Below are 13551 nucleotides of genomic sequence, written 5' to 3'. Positions count from 1 at the left end.
ATTCTACGCATGCAGTGCCTTTGCTAGGCTTTACAGCAGGCACCCCCAAACTCGGTCCTCCAGATGTTTTGGGACTACAACTCCCATCATCCCTAGCTAACAGGACCAGTGGTCAGGGATTATAGGAATTGTAGTCCCAAAACATCTGGAGGGCTGAGTTTGGGGATGCCTGCTTTATAGGCATGCAGACGAATCACTCTGTAAGCCCAGCACGGGTGTAAGGAACATCGCCACCCATCAAGCTCTGAACTAAAGGTTGTAGGTGAGCCAGGGCTTGCTTTTCTGGACAGCCCAGCACCAAGAATAGTAGCCCCAGCCTTCTCCAACTGGGAGCTGGTGTGAAAGGGATCTTCCCCATACTTGGGCTGTGCTTGCAGTACAGTCCAACATCAGGGACATTCCCTACTCCCCATCCGTGTCCAAGGCAGAGAGGAGGGCTGGGCTTTGTCTTGTCATGCATACCAGCGAGTGATGAGACATGCACTGAGTCGAGTGTCTTAATACAACTGAAGAGTGGCAACACATCTCTCATCTTAAATGCAATGCAAACATGATGCTGCTTAGCCTTCTCTGCACATCTAAAAAAAAAATTACTGAGACATATGGAACCATGAGCTAAAATATAATTTGAAGACCTCTACTAAGCATGTGAAAAAGAATGACACCCTCTCCTCCTAAATAGCTGCACAATCAAAAAGAGAATTGAGGCTTCCACAAGCTTCTGAAACTGGACCCCTACCCAAGGCCCATATGGTTCAGTGATGTAACCAAATACATACTGGTATTTATTGAATGTAATTTGTTCCCACTTTAGGCAGAAATAGAAGATTAACAGACATACACACATTACACGTCAGCTTATTTTATTGGTCTTGCAGTGCGCTCTGTCTGTCTGTCTGTCTGTCTGTCTGTCTCTCTCTATCTCTCCCTCCCTCCCTCCCTCCCTCACACACGCACAAACACACAAGCTGCAAACTATCAAAGATGTATATGTGGATAGCCAATCCTGCTACTGGTGAACACGCTAGAATGGGACATTCATAACCATGTGCTTCCCTTCTCTGACTTAAAAGGCCAGTATGTAAAGCAAACCAAGTATGTAAAGCAGAGCAAGATGCTGGCAACTAGCTCCAGGCAACAGCTGCAGCGTGTCCTACTGTTTCTTACCCAGAAAACCAACCTATTAGACACCTGTACAGTACAAGGCATAATTTCCCATACCTCTTTGTTAACTAGGCAGACAGGGTTTCTGCCTTAATACAATACCATGTATTCAATATATAACACAAAAGAAAGGAAGTCTTGTCCATCTGTGCCACTGGACTCTGGGCCCAGAAGGCATAGACAGAGATATGTAGCAACTTAGCTCAGCTCTGCATATGTGAAAAATGAATGAAGGCACAGGAAAGCTTTGACAGAGCTGGGCAAGGAGATTTCATGTGAGAGAAAAAGCGGGTGATTGATATTTCTATCTATCCTGTTCTCTTTTTGGTTTAGGGTGGGTTACTAAAAATTTGCCTTTAGGCCAAACAAATAACTGCCTAAATTTCTAAGCCTACTGAGCACTATTAGCAAGAACAGAAACTGTCAAGCAGGCCTCCAGTAGCGGCTATCAGGTACATAAGCAGCAAGTATTTTTTTAAAAAAATAAGTTTTAAGGCCTAGTAAGTCCCCTTTGCATGTAATGCCTAGCCAGAGGCTTCTTGGCCTCTGTGTAACCCAAAGCAGCTAATCCAATAGTCACCAAAGGGACCATGACACCTTGCCAGTGGAATATAACTATGAGATAAATCAAAAGCCTTCACGGGCTTTACAACTGAATGGATGAAGGAGCCTGAAAACATTTAAAACCATCTGTGCAAATGGAGTGTGTGCTGAATCCTCATGCACAGGGCATAATATGCTTTAAATGTGTGGTCTCCACTTCCTAGGTGCTTCTCCCTCAAACAGAAACTACTTTCCCCCCCAATAGCTTTAAGACATGTAACATGTAGATGCAATTAAATGTATTACAGAATGCTGAGCTATTCATGTTAGTGACTTTCCCACCAGATAAGTGCTTTCCACCATCAACTTCTTAATAGCACTGAAAAGTAACCTAGTTTTCAAGAGCACTGCATTTTCTTTATTCTGTCATGTTGAGCTTGAACATACACCAAGACATGCACGAGGACATGCACCAAGGCTAGCATTTGTCTGTGTACAGCTATGCTTTATTACTGGAGTCCAAAGGCTATTTCCTCCCACAGTGGAACTGACTAGATCCAACTGACTTTGGTCAAGTCAGTTTATTATTGGACTATTATCATCCTGCATTATTCATTTTCTTTATTCCTCCTTTATTCCTCCCTTCTTGGTCTCCACCAAAGGCCTGTCTCTAGATTCTAATTCTGTTCTTCAACACCCTGAACTGATTCTATGATAATAATCATGCTTCCATACAACAGCATATTCTATTTCCTTTGCTGTATCCAGCCTGGAAAAGATTCAGCAGTCATAACCTTTATGTTCCACTTCCACAATGCACAGAATGTCTGTAATACTATGTCTCTGTCTGAAGACCAATCCAAGAGAGAGGGATAGTATCTGCACATCAAGCTCTGTTCTTGACAGCAGCCATGGACTCCAAGTGCCAGGTTAAAAAAGAATGGTTTTATACTGCAGTAATGATTTACAGATTTAAAGAAACCATAGATGATCACACTATTTTTCATATTAACTGCTCCTGCTAGTTTATTCATGTTAATGTGTGGTAGACATTATGGGGCCCAGTACAGACATAATGCTAGCTCCCTAGACTGCAGTTGGCAGTGACCCTGTTGGGAGATTCATTCCCTGTGCGCAGTCATAGGTTTGTTGTCTGTCATATGACTGTATATGTTTTCATTCCACAGAGTGGGAAGTGACGTAGACAGGATGTTTGTCTTAGTGTGTTCCTGAAGTGGAATTGTTGTTCCTTTGTTCTTTCTCTTTGCTGTCTGTGAAGCTAGAGAGAGGGAGCCATGATGAAGAGCTCTGTGTGTGTTTATATGTAAATAAAGTAGATTAGCCAAGATGCTGTGTAACTGAGTTCTGTTACGCAACTGCACAACCTCTGTGGATCCCTAAAGTGTGCTGGTGTCTTCTGGCACCAGTTGCTGTGATGTTCGGACTGGAGAATGCTTATGTAGCTCCCGAACGATCGCCCAGGAGGGAGGAGAGCATGCCAGCCGGGCATGTGTCTCTGCCAGGGTCCTACTCGTAAGTAGGCCTTTTCCTGACAGACCCATGCTTGGGAATATACAAACTGCCCTCTTTCTCCTCCACTTTTTGGCACGTTTTCCTATTTTTTTCTCTTGTTCACTTAACTGTAGGTTACCATTGCATATGTACTGATATTTGCCATTATTGCTGACCAGGGTTTGGAAATATGGTCTTAAGTGCAGTTATGAAGGGACCTTGTTATCTGATTAGCGTTAACTGTGCTTGGTACCACTGTATGAAAGCGGGTATTTTCAATTTTGGCTGAAAAATTTCATGGTGGTTTATGAATTGGAGCATATCAACAATGTTTCTGCATGCCTTCATTCCCACTCGCTCCAGCATTTTGTCACTGAAGTAATTACATAATGTGCTTTTACTATACTACAGTGTTACGAACCTTGTGTTACGTACCATCCTCCTTGCAAAAGCTTTGGGCAATGAGCTCCGCTAACCCGGAAGTAGTTGCTCCTGGTAGTGAACTTTGCCCCAGGATGTGAACGGAAGTCGCGCACTAGTGGCGCACACGCAGCCATTAACGAAAGTGCAGCTCAAGATAAGAACAGTTTCATGTTAAGAACGGACCTCTGGAACGAATTAAGTTTGTAACCGGAGGTACCACTATATACTATACTTTTTTCTGATGAATGTGCCTAGTGATATACTGGTCCAATTTATATTGCTCTGTTTCAATGGTTGTCTTTTGTCAGTTAATGTGTACTTTCTCTCTTCTAGTGGATGTTGTTTGTAGGATTCATTCTGGGACACAAGATGGAGCTGGAAAAAATAAGCAGCTATTCTTGGACTTTGTGCAACTGTTAACAGATTAATTGGTAAAATGTTTATCAGTAATGCAGAACATTAGAAAACTGTAGAAGTTCTGCTTGCACCAGGAACTGTACACAGTATTTTGTAAGGTAAGAAAATTTAGTCTTTTAGTAACTGAAGCAACTTCAACTACAACATCAGATAAGAATGGTTTAGCTTAGGCACTGAAACAAGCAGATGCATCCTACAAGACATCTGACAATTAGTATGACGTATGGCAACATCTTTTGATTTAACCAGTTTTCATACATCTTATGTGCAAATTGCCTTGAGACAGTGGTTAACCAATTAATAAATCAATGATAATACTTATTTCATGATGATGTTGATTTCTATTTTATTAGTATATCAGTGGCTCTCAAACTGGAGGGTGGAAGAGACAGAACACCTGAATGGGGTGAAACATTTAAAGGTAATATAGTATCATTGAAGATGTGGAATCTTTCTCCTTTCACTAGCCAAGGTTTGTGGGCTGAATGCCTTCTGGCAGACATCACTCACTGATGCACCCTGAGTTTGTAAGAGTGACTGCATCCCCACTATCTCATCATACTACCCTCGTCAGAGAAGAAGGTTGCTAAGATAGAATGGGTGCCATGTGTGTGACTTTAGAAAACATATTCTTCTCTAATATTTGATTAGTATCAAACATAAACTAATGAAGCAGAAGAATGAACACAACTGTGTACGAGATTCTCCACACAATCACTTGTAGCACACATTACTGGAGTTGGTTTACAGAGCTACATAGCACAATAAAATAAAGAAGTTTGAGATACACCAAGATAAGCAATATAATCATAAATACTCAGTTGTGACATGTGTTGTGCATCATACCATAGGTAATGGCAAGAACAAATAAAATCTCACCCAGTTCACCCCCCGCAATTTGCATGCCCTCATCAGAATTGGTCAATCCAAAGTAGGAGTGGTGAAAGTCCATGATGCCTGACACAATTAGGATCCCTTGCAAGTGGATGGCCACAGCCAGGCTGCGCTGAAAAACACACCTGCAGGTAAGAAAAGGCAATTGCTACATAAGGCTAAGACCATCACTACTACTATATTAACATTCCTATAAAACTAGGCAGCATTCCTTCAGCAAATATTTAGAAAATATCTTCCTTGACCTACACCCTGTCCCAAATGCAGAAATTTATTAATGATTCTAGGTACACATACTGATCTCAATCCCAAAGTGGAACTTTGAAGGCAAAAATAAAAGGATTCCCCTTGAATTAAATTTCCTTATTGTTAAATAATGCTGTGTAATGTAATGTAAACCTATAAAAGGATTAGGGATGAGAAAAGGATTCTTAACTATACAAAACTTCTAAAACTAATGGGCTACATTCAAATGTTTATTTCTCCATTTAGCATGTAATTTAAGCACATATGCTCCTTTAAGTCTTTACTGACACATTAATTATTATTATTTTAAAAAAGTTGTTGCCTGGTATATAACCCAAAATCCTTTAATTATTTTCTTGAAATTCAAAACTCAAAAAATGTAGATTTGTATTGATTACATTTAAGAAACAGTTAAATACTTGTATGAGGAGAGGAGAGCTGACGCAGTGGCAGATGAGACGATTACTGTACCTCATCCCCATTAGATAACTGGCACTAGCAGGTATGGAGACAGATGGAGGTTCTGCAGGTGACACTGCACCTATAGGCAACAAATTAACAGGTGGCGATCCTATTCCCACTATGGCTGTCTATTCTTTGTTCCTGTCCAGTTTGCTTATCTCTTCCCCCAGGATTCTGCTTCCACATTTCTTTTTACTACCTAGATCTGTTTATCCAGAACTGACAACTTACTGAAGATTCATGCACACTTTTAACTTTGCAGGGGAGATCCTCAATTTAGTTACTGCCTCCAAGTATGGGAAGTATAATCGGGAAGCGCGGGGGGGGGGGGGGAAGGGAGAGAGAGAGAGAGAGAGAGAGAGAGAGAGAGAGAGAGAGAGAGAGAGAGAGAGAGAGAGAGAGAGACTTGAAATAACCAATTGTTATGGTCCAACCATTTTGTGGGATTTGGTCTTGCAGCAGCAGCAGCTGGCAGTTCTCCCCTGCAGAGGTAAGTAACCCATTAAGAATGTCTGCCTCCAGAGATTTCAAGAATGAAGCAGGTCAGATGACAGCTAGAGCACATATGGTGCAAGACTTGCCACAAATGCAATTGAGCGCATGTTAAAGGGCATGACTGTGCCTACTGTGAGGTGATAATGGGTGGCGAAGGAAAGTATACTCTGTCACCTCCATCTCATCCTTAAGTAGCCACGGAACAAAGGTTAAGATCCATCCCAATAAACAGGAGCATAGGAAGTCTGCTGTGGTAAGTTTGTAAGACACTTCAATGATGAAATTTACTGAATCCATGATGATTTGGACAACACTGCTGTGAAAAGTTTAGATAAAGTATAGTCTGGTTTTATTAGAGCAGTTTTAGCTTTTGAGGTCTGGGGGTGTGGGACAAGGTGCTTGTAGCTGTTTGACTAACCTGGCAACTTCTCAACCTTTTCTCATTGTGGCTGATCTGAACAAACTTGTGACGGGTGTTGTGTTTTACTGGGTTAAGTCCAAGTCATAGTATATGCATATTTGTGTGCAGAAGCAGTGCCTGCCAACCTTAAAAGATGCAGTAGTGCAGCCATTCTTGAAGAAGAAAAACAACCACCTGGTCACAGGGGCTTAGGATAACTACTTTTTAGGGAAGATGCTTAAGAAGGGCAGCAGCAGCAGCAGCAGTTTGGCTCCAGGTGCTCCAAGAGCAGGGTGGGCCAATATTTTTATACCGTGGGCCACAAGAATACTTTGTTTGGGAACCCATGAGCTGCACACTGTCTTGTCATGCAGGGATGGGGAGGCCAAAATTTGATGCCGCTCCCCCCACCTCTCATGCTGCCTTCCAAAAGCCAGGTAAGTGAGGTGCTGGGCTTTGGGAAGGAGGTGTGAGGACTCTAGGACCCTATCAGAGCCGTCATACATCCTTTCCAAAGTCCGGTGCCTCACTTACCCAGCTCTGAAAAGGCAGTGTGAGGGCTGGGAGGGGTCAAATGTTGCTGATGGCTGCCAAAAAAGCCCTAGGCCTTGGTCCATGCGTTGGATCATCCTGTCCTAGAGGAAACTGATTATCTAGACTCATTCCAGTCTGGGTTCAGAACTTTTTTGGCCTTGGTTGCCTGATAATTTACTTTCACAGAGAGATTCAGGTAGGTAGCCGTGTTGGTCTGATACAGTCAGTTGGTCTCTAAGGTGCTACTTGCTACTGGACATTTTTTAAATATAAATTTCAGAGAGAGACAGAGGTGAAGTGTAACCTTGTTGCTTCTATTCAATTGTTTCATGGCTTTCAACTGTAGTACCTTACTGCAGTGTTTTTCAACCTTTTTTGGGCAAAGGCACACTTGTTTCATGAAAAAAATCACGAGGTACACCACCATTAGAAAATGTTAAAAAAATTAACTCTGTGCCTATATTATTGAGGTTATTAGCTGCTTGAGGTTATTATTGAGGTTTTAGCTGCTTGTCCACACACTGGAATCCCCAAATAGCTGCAGCTTCCTAGCATGTGCCCGCAACAGTGGTATTTCCATTTATAATAAGGTCAGGGGACTTCAACTCAAACCCAAAGCGGGAGGGGCTTCCCAAGGTGTAAAGTGACCCTCAACAGCATCAAGACTGACCGGGGGGGGGGGGTTGCAATATACATTTCTATTTCTGATACCTTTAATATTTTGAAGCATTTTGTCTGCTTATGAAAACTGAAATTAGCAATTGGGGGTGGCTGGGACTGGGTGCAAGTAATTATCTTTGCCTGGGGCACAAGATAGCCTGGCACTGGGGCACTACACCCATACACAAAGCTGGATGCATGTGCGCCATGGCTGGCAGCATCTTCCTGCCTCATAAACATAAACGATCCGAGATCACTCGTGAACTCCCCCACCCCACAACTCCACGGCCTCCTTCCCCGCCTGTCACTTTCGCACGACGTCGGGGCTGTAAGGCAACAAGGTCAGGCAAGAGCAGCAGACGTGCCTAGCTGCGCCCAGAGACCCGCCCGTCACTCGGGCGGTGGATGGGCACCGTTTCTCGCCGCCAGGGGCCCGCGCTCGCTCCTCGAGGTGCCCTCGATGACCCTGCGCGCTGGGAGGTTCGGAGGGGCCTTCCCGCTCCATGCTGGCCCATTAGGCAGCCCTGCCCACAAAGCCAGCGCCCGCCGCCCGGAAGCGCCCTCCCGGGCTCCACGGGGATGCAGCGGGTGGGGTGGGCGCCCGAGGGGGCGGGGAGGAGCCGGCCAACCGCCCGCTTCACGTGGCCCCGGGGCAGCAGGAGGTGCTACCGAGAGAGCCTTGCTCCGCAGAGCAGCCTGCGGCTGAGCGGAGTCGCCCGGGAGCCGGTCCCTCTGCTGTTCGCTCCCTCTCCAGCTCCACTTGGCACCCGGGAAAAAGAGTGCCTGCTTTCCCCGCAGAAGCGCTTCCCCCTGCTGGCGCCTGCCAGGCTCCTCTGGGAAGGAACCACACGCGCTCAGCCAGCCAGGGATTCTGCAGGCGCGACGCGGCGGCTCGCCACCCCACCGCCGTCTTTTCCCCACGGCACACCAGGCAACATCTCGCGGCACACTAGTGTGCTGCGGAACAGTGGTTGAAAAACACTGCCTTACTGGACCAGTTCAGCAAGATCCCCCTCCCTCTTTTAATGGTAAACATGCAAATTGTATTGATGAAGCTAAATTGCTTGACAACAAGAAGTGGTAAATAGTCTGCTGTTTCACAGGCAGTTTTCCATACTTGGAGGAACTAAGCCAGCAAGTTTTTTTTATCTTGAGGAGGATGCTTTGTCCCATGGTATATGGAAGAGGTAGGCTGATCGTACCGTAGCTTATCCAAAAATAGTGGCTACATGCATACGTACAAGGCCTGTTCTACAGCTTGGCATTGGGTGCCTGCATCTTGGCCTTGTGGGGGGTGAAGCAGGTTACCTTCTTGACTCTATTGCTGTTGAACATGAAGCTGTTCAAGGTAGTCATTAGGAAATTTGGAGTGTGATGTCATCAGTAGGAAAATGACACCCAGCTCTACTTCTCTGTTACATCAGAGTCAGGAACAGATATGCAAGTCTCCCTGGACACAGGGATTGATAAGGGCCGCTAAGATGAATCTTGATAAAACAAAGGCCTTGTTGGTAGGAGGTTCCTGGGTCTGAGGAGTGGACACACTGCCTGTTCTGGATGGGGCTGCACTCTCTCTGAAGAACAGGTGCAAAGTCCGAGGGTACACCTCAGTAACACTATTGTTACTGGAGGCCCAAGTGGCCATGGTAGTCAGGGGTGACTTTTACCAACTTTGGCTGGTGCACCAGCTGTAACATTCCTGGACAACCTAGATACAGAGATTCATACATTGGTAACCTCAAGGCAGGATTTCTATAATACACTCTTTGTGGGGATGCTCTTAAGGTTGGTCTGGAAACTGCAGTTTGTGCAGATTGCTGCTGTTATGTTGCTGAGTGGAGCTACCTACTAATAGTATATGACAGCACTTTGGAAAGAACTGCCCTGACATTTTTACCACTGCATAAAATCAACCTTTCCCCCATGTGATTATCAGTAATATATTGATATATATTATTTTAAATTGCTCTATCAATGCCTAAGAAATAAAATTGACAGATATGTGAGTGCATGTAGCTTAATGCTCAAGACTGGCATGTCTGTGTACATTGTTTTTTTGAGAATTGCTTGTTGTTTGAAGAAAAGATGCAACCTGAATATCCTACAACAGATGAACACAAAACTACTGGGAAAGTTTTATTTCCCCAAGGCTGATTCTAGTAATAGTAAATGTTTAGCAGAAGTCATCAACATTTCTGTTTTTCTCTATCCTTTCTGCTGCATTTGCAAAACTTGTTCCTCAAAAATCAATAGTAAACTGTATTTACCATTTCAGCATCTAAAAGACCTCTTCCCTATTTGGGTACCCTATTTGGGTACCAATACCCAAGTACAAAATATATGCATATCATATTGTAACATATATAGTGTGATGCATTTATAAATTGCAACCAACTATATTTTCTTGTTCCAAGAGTGCATTAGTTCTGCACTATATGATTGAGTCTATCAAGTATGTGTAGTGATTTAAATTAATTTAAATTCGTGTCAACCAGAGATGTTCAGTTATGCTCTGTGTTGCCCACTGATACTGTACAATCCTTTAAAAGAGAGTGCAGGTACCGTAACTACAATGTGGTGCTAAAGTTTAGCCTAGACAGCCTATTTAAAACAGTATCCACACTAGAGGAATAAACTTGCTGCTGTTATAGAGCAAGTTACAACTGTATTCAGCCACTGATTTCTGCTACTGCCCCACTTGAAAAACTGAAACTTCCAACTTACTAGAACCACCAGCTACTAATTCTTCCTCCTCTGCCCCTGCTCAGTTTGCATACCATAGCAACATAGGAAGCTGCCTTATGGAGTCACACCATTGCTGGATCTAGTTCAGTACTGGCAATGACCCTCCAGGATTTCAGGAGATGCCATTAATTGAACCTGGGATATTTTGCATACAAACCAAGTGCTGTACCACTGAGCCAGAACTCTTGCTTTAATTCCCTAAGTCTACATACATAGCAGTTCAAACGACTGAGTGGGTAAATGAAGGTACTGCTAATACAGCTACAGTACTGATTTTCCGATCACCACACAAAGCAACAGGACTTGACCAATTAAATTTGTACAATTTCCTTGAAGGTATTCATCAGGCTGTGTGGTCAGTCTGCAGCATACACACAACAAGTTGCATAAAGAGCAGGAGTTCGTGGCACATCTGAGCAGGAGCAAGTACTGGGAGCCTGGCTACAGCAAAGTGTAGTGGACCCCTGCTCTGCTGGCCTCTCCTGTGCCACATACTCCTGAGGTTAGTAGGGTCTGAGGCAAAACCAAACCTTTGTAGAGACGTTGCATGTACTGTACTGTATAATAAATAGCATACACAAAGGGGACACATTTTCATTCTTTGGGCTTGAAATACTGTGGCACATTTGCTTAAAAAGTTATCTATTGTTGCATTTAGACAAAATGAGGAGGGTCAATAAAACTATCCTGCTAAATATGTATTCAATTTACTATTTATTTAAATATCCTTATATTTTCCCTTCATTAAAAATAACATGGATGATAGCAGTATTCTGTTTGATTTACAGCCCTCCAGATCAGCTTTGTCATCTTGCCACTGAAACACACTGTCCTGATATCTTACCTTCCAAGTAAAAGATGATCTAATTATAATGTAGTAGCATTAACAAGAATGGAAAAGTAAATATAGTTTACAAGCAGGTTATTTACTAAAGTTTTAGCAACTCTGGATAAAAGCTCTTCTGAGTATCTTGGTCCTGAATTTACTTTGATCCCACTGGCATTTTTTATTGTACATCCTCCCCTGTGGTTTTCTGTGGCAGATTGAATATGCCCAATTCTGTGGGAACAAAAGATCTAGGTTTCTAGGTAAAGTACCCAAGAATACTTTCCACTCCAGCCTATTTTCCCATAGGCACAGAAATGGTAAGCAAAGTGAATTTGAAACACACAAAGTGAAACCACATTTCTCAAAAGGCCTTACAAACAACTACCCACAGCCAACACGAAGGGCACTGACCTATTCCAACAATATAAGCCCTAAGGGCAAGCAATTAGGAAAACATATGTTATGTAACTGCAACACCCATTATGACTGTCAAGAAAATAATACAGACTCTCAGGTCCCAGCAATTCATCACCACCTTTAATTATTACAAGAGATAATCTCTGCCCAAGGAGAAGAGGGAACAATTATCAAGGGTGTCACTACGCCCTAAGTGGCAATTATTGCGGCCACTACTAGAACACTATCCTTAAAAAAACAAACCACTAATCGTGGGGCGCTCAATGAAGCCAAAGTAGCCAAAGAAATAAACCGCGCGCGCCAGTCCTGTGGTACAAAAAGATGCGTAACTTGTCGTACTATTAAAGGGGGGGGGGGAATGAAAGCGCAACTGCGTCTCGATTCAAACCGGACGCTGCGCCTTGAAAAGGGATGAGCGGAGTCTTGGCTGATGCAGAACCTGCCACGATCAAGGTCACGTTACTGACATCCTAGAAACACAGCATCCCTTCTTGCCCAGGAGGAGGAGGAGGAGAAGCTCGCCTGCCCTTTTGGCTTTCCTTCGCCGACGGGGGCCGAGCGGCGTCGGCAGCCTCCGACGAACAAGAAGCATGGTGCCGGGAGGAAGCCGAGCGCTGCGAAGAGACACGCCGCCGCCGCCACCCGCCCCTTCGCAGGGCACGAGGCGGCGCGGGAGACGTGACGGGCCCCTCCGAGAAGCCTCGCGCCGGTCCCACGCGGGCGCCGAAAGCCGCTCGGACGCCGCCGGAGGGACCGGCGAACCAGCCAAGCACCTTCCCGGCTCCCGCTGAAGGAGCCTCCGGGAACCCCGAGACCGGGGGGGAGAGGCGACGCCCGGGGCCCGGGACTCCCTCCTCTCCGCCACAGCAGCGGCTGGTCCCCGCCCCTCTCCGCCTTTGTGAGGCCGCGGCGGGAACTCTTCTGCGCTCGTTGCCGGGCTCCCTCCCTCCCTCCCGCCTCCTTCTCTCCGCGGGGCCGCCTAGGAAGCGCCAGGTCCTTACCGGGGAGGGGGGGTGCTTCTCGTACGTGCAGGGGGCTCGAGCCGCAGGGGGCAGGGGCCGCCAATGATCCGCTCGCCGAGTCCAGCCCAGCGCCGCCGACTGAGCAGCGCCACAAAATGGCCGACGCGACTGCGGCGCCGCTAGCTCGCCCGCCTGCCTGCCGCGAGGAGAGGGGAGGGTCCTCCTGGGGGAGGGGCGAAATGGTCAGGGGGCGTGGCTCCGGCCGAGAGGGCTCGGGGGCGCTCGCGCAAAATCCAGGCGGCGGCCCGTCACGTTGCGCATCCTTCTCTTGGGACCCGGAAGGCGTGGCGTTGCTGCTTTCCCGTTGTCCAGTGTGAGTTCGCCAGTGAGAGGAACTCACGACACAGGCAACGAGCGCGTGCTTTTTTATTATTATTCAGGAGGACCCGCTGCTGCTGCTGGGCTCAGGTGTATTTATTAAATACTTGGAGAGAAGGGCCATCAGCCGCAAATTGTGGACCACTTTTAAGGCCACGTTTAAAACATACCACACCTTCTCCTTCACGTGAGGCAGAGTTCAGTGACGGGAGTACGTGCTTCGTTCTGGGATCTCTTTCTGATCCCAACCACACCCACTGCTGTAGTGGTCAACTCTGAAGTGCAGGCACTCTTCAATGATAGCGTTGCACCTTGACTTTTGAGCTTACACAACAACAAAAAATATGAATTTTTTGGCTTCCGTATCAAGGCAATTTTCTGCTCACTCGCTCTTCCAACCAGGGGCGTACCTTGAGGTTGGCCATGTTGGCCCTTGCCCCCCCCCGCCAAGAGCGCAGGCCCAATGGGTG

General features: G+C 45.6%; 1 protein-coding gene across 4 annotated transcripts in view; it reads right to left on the bottom strand.

The window, feature by feature from the left end:
• The window catches only part of PHF20 (PHD finger protein 20), a 45457-nt gene extending 32568 nt beyond the window's left edge, over positions 1 to 12889 (bottom strand). The window contains exons 1-2 of one of the 4 annotated variants that reach the window (XM_035123402.2): positions 12743 to 12889; positions 4939 to 5078 (exon numbers count right to left, since the gene is read on the bottom strand). The gene's annotated coding sequence lies outside the window, so the exon portion shown is untranslated. Of the gene's footprint in view, positions 1 to 4938; positions 5993 to 12742 lie in introns of those variants that run through there. The other 3 variants (XM_035123396.2, XM_035123401.2, XM_035123397.2) reach the window with 3 other exon arrangements.
• Positions 12890 to 13551: the final 662 nt, after the last annotated feature.

This window comes from Zootoca vivipara, chromosome 7 (genome assembly GCF_963506605.1).
Source record: "Zootoca vivipara chromosome 7, rZooViv1.1, whole genome shotgun sequence".
NCBI classification, from domain to species: domain Eukaryota; kingdom Metazoa; phylum Chordata; class Lepidosauria; order Squamata; family Lacertidae; genus Zootoca; species Zootoca vivipara.
The sequence above is the reverse complement of the archived record's forward strand: the minus strand, read 5'-3'. Positions and strand labels throughout refer to the sequence as shown.